The 3924-nt window shown below is 32.9% G+C and overlaps 1 long non-coding RNA gene across 1 annotated transcript; it reads left to right on the top strand.

Annotated features, from left to right (window-relative positions):
- LOC120486069 (uncharacterized) lies at positions 1 to 2471 on the top strand. Its single transcript, XR_016147239.1, has 5 exons — positions 1 to 100; positions 820 to 1303; positions 1416 to 1507; positions 1593 to 1711; positions 1810 to 2471. It is a non-coding gene; the product is annotated as an uncharacterized LOC120486069 (long non-coding RNA).
- Positions 2472 to 3924: the final 1453 nt, after the last annotated feature.

Raw genomic sequence — 3924 nt, forward strand, 5'->3', positions numbered from 1 at the left:
ACTAAGGACGGGAATCCGATTGAGGAACACCCCAGAAATGGCTCGGCTACGATGTTTCGATAAAGAAGTCACGCCGGGTGTTGAATATTGTCAGATTCAGGTAAGCTAACTTGCCTAACTGTTATGTGCTTGTTTGCCTAACTTTAGATTCGTGAAGTCCGTTCTATGAATGCTTTTAAGATCAATAACAAGCCGTAAACAAAATACAATGAATCTTGCATGATTACCATTGCCCACATACATGTTATTTATTTAACTTTGTGATATTGACCTAAGAGTCTGAAAGAATGAATGAATGAATATTCACGGTAGTACAAGATAGTATGGTAACTTACATTAGTCTTACAATAGCTCACATTACTGCTATTGCACATTACGAGATGTAAACAACACTGGTCCAGATGCACTTCCTGTTTCAGTTTGTAAAAGGCTTCTTAATTTCAAATGTAAAGAAAATATCTTGAATATGTTTGTTTAACTTTTTGATTCAGTTGTTCTGTTGGTTGTACTTTAACCCAACGTTTATACAGCGTTAAAACTGAAACAGGAAGTGCTTCTGGACCAGTGTTGTTACATCTTGTGAAATGGTCTATACAGAGATTGCTGATGCTAGCAGGCCAGCTAGCTACATCTCTCATTCAGATATTGATATTGACTTATGGCGAGTTAGGAGATTGTGTATTGTTTCGTTTTTAATTAATGTATCTTTCTCACACACTGTTCTGTGTAACTATGGGTGCCATCATCAATGAATTCTCCATGATCTATTTTAAGTAGCTACTAATGTAAAAAATGTTTATGGTTATAATATTTCCATAGATGCATCAATGAGAGTCAGTAATGCAGTGGATAACTATGAGGATGATCACATCCACATGCCCCACAGCTGTGATGCAGAATCACAATGGGAGGATCAATCTGTCTTTGGCCACAACCTGATCTTCTCAGAGAGACTCTCCAGCGTCTTGATGCTCTTTAGCGAAAGTATGAGCAGCACAGACTAACGTTACATGAAGAATCTTACAACGCTTCGAAAAGAATAAAAAAGGCACATGACGTGAACATTGCGATAAGTCCAATTATTGTTCTATAACGTGGCTGTAAGCCATAGTTCGGTTACAATTATTGTTTTGTCTCTTGCGGTTACTGTGATGGTCAGCTTATTCCAACTGAAAATTCAGTTTTGTGGTTCTTGAAGATTGTGAATCAATTTAATTGCTTTTTAATTTCAAACTTTACAGGAATCTGTAAGGCGCCTCCATAATTCAGAGAACAACCCACACAAATACGTTCCACAAACCAGGTAAGACTGTTTCTTATATACTATAGCCTAAATGTTAGTTTAATCTACTACTCTATGGATTTGGAATGCCAAAAGTGAATTTCAGTAATGATACCTGCAACTTTCCCCCCAGAATAAATTCATCACATAACCTGGCTGTGACCACTTACCTCTTCGAAGAATTAAGGTCAACTTTTACAGACGTTGACCCTGAATGTGTAAAAGGTAATCTTAAAGATGTTGTAATCATTTTATTGTCCTCTGTTTTACTTATTTTTATTGCCATTACATTTATTTATGATATATTTAGCAGGTTGGAAGATGTATTTTGAGACTTTGCGGAGGAAGTATTCTTTGGCTCAGCCTGAAAAGGCCCAGAAAAGAAAAACTATGACGAGCATTGCAAAGAACCTTCAAAGAAAGCGACTGGTAAGTTAAGAAACTGGTTAAGCACTTTTTTTTCTCTTCAGAATGTAACTATCCTCCTCTCTGTGTTTTAGTGGTTAAGTTACTGTCATGTTTTTCAGTTGCTGGAGACCAGGTCTGGGGTTGTACAAACCAACACAGAAAAGGAACTTTGGAAGACCGCAACAATAGAACTGATGTCTGATGAAGATGATGCTATTGTTGATGGAAGGCCAGTGTGAATGGTGAGGTCTCCACCAATCTGCTCTCTGCTAGGTACTATAAAACAGACTAGAGGCTGACCCACACTATGCGTCACACCACCAGCGTATCATGGCAGTTTGAAAAATGTTAACTCGTATAAAAAAAAAAAATATATATATATATATATATATAACCGTTCAAAAGTTTGGGGGTCGGTAAGATATTTTTTTTTTTGGTTTGGGGGGGATAGCTCAAATTAACTCAATACTTTTATTCAGCAAGGATGCATTAAATGAATCAAACGTGACAGTAAATACATTTATAATGTTACAAAACATCATATTTCAAATAAATGAAATATAACTTTCTATTGATCAAATAATCCTAAAAAGTCTACAACTGTTTTCAACTTTGGTAATAATAATGAATATTTATTGAGCATCAAATCATCACATTAGAATGATTTCTGAAGGATCATGTGACACTGAAGACTGGAGTAATGATGCTAAAAATTCATCTTTGATCACAAGAATAATGTATTCCAATAGAAACGTTTATTTTAAATTGTCATAATATTTAACAATATTACTCTTACTTTTTTTGAATTTTTTATATATATAAAAAAAGCAGCCTTGGCGAGCATATGAGACTTCTTACCGATCCCAAACTTATAAACGGCAGTCAGTGTACACCTTGAATATTTTATATACACTTTAATTTCTTATTTATTTTTCTCGTATTATTTCATATATTTGTTCCTTTTTTTGTTGTCCATGTTGCTTATCTCCATTTTGTTTACTTGTTTGCATTTTAATGTATGTTTATAATGCACTCTCTGTAATGTTCTATTTATTTATATTGTTTACTTGGAATATCTACGTATATTTTATATATATATATATATATATATATATATATATATATATATGAAGAGTTCAGATGCAAAAGCCTCTAAATGCAATTTGAAATTTTCTCCTTTAATGATGATTTTTATCAAACTTGTATATTTAAGTTTAGTAATTTCACTTAAATAACAATTAATAGGCAATTATCATTGCCATTTAAGAGAAATTACTTAAATATACAAGTTTGATAAAAATCATCATTAAAGGAGAAAATTTCAAATGGAACTCTTCATATATTTTATATATATATATGTAACTTTTTATATACACTGTGTACTTTATTCCTTTACATCTGTCCTTTAAAATGATTGGGTAAAAAAAAATTAACGAAAATAAAAAGTTAACAATTTATTTAATGTATGTTTATAATTTTCTTTGGAATGTCCATGATTTTTTTTTTCTTCCTTTGAGATGTTATTACTTCATACTTTTTTTTCTAGTTTTTGTTCCCAATTCCTCTGTAATGCTTGTTTATAATGCTATTTGGAATGTGTTATATACCGTAATAAAAAATTCAGACTTTCCCATTGTTCTTTGTGTGTTTAAATATAAATATAAATATATATATATATATATATATATATATATATATCAAATTTATTTTAATGAATATATTAAAATTGGGGGAGGGAGGTTTGGTATATATTTGAGCAATATCTGCATAGCTGGTATATAACCAATCAAATCAGTATGCTACAAGGCCTAGGGTGGGCTATGTTTAAAAGTAACCAATAAAGTCCGTTTACTGGGTTTTCAATGTGTCCTGCCCTCCAATAGTGGTCTGGGTGTTGGGAGTGGCTTTAAAAGAACAACCAATCCAGTTTGGTTGGAAGGCAAAAAGGTGTGAATGTTTCCTGCAAAAAGGTGTGATTTTTTCCTGCTAAAAACTTTAATGGGATTACTTGCCATGGCAACAAATGGCTCTAGCACGGAAGTATACGTCCACAACATACATCCGATTTGGTATCATTCCGGATGTATGCGGATATATACAAACCCATGGAATTTGACATATCCGGCCACTATACTCCTGGATTCTTCCGAATTTCAGCAGTGTATACAGGAGTATACTGGTCCGGATACACCTATTTTCATGCAGTGAAAGTGATAATATAATTGCACTTTCTT

The sequence above is a fragment of the Pimephales promelas genome, chromosome 18 (assembly GCF_988280905.1).
Source record: "Pimephales promelas chromosome 18, fPimPro1.hap1.1, whole genome shotgun sequence".
NCBI lineage: Eukaryota > Metazoa > Chordata > Actinopteri > Cypriniformes > Leuciscidae > Pimephales > Pimephales promelas.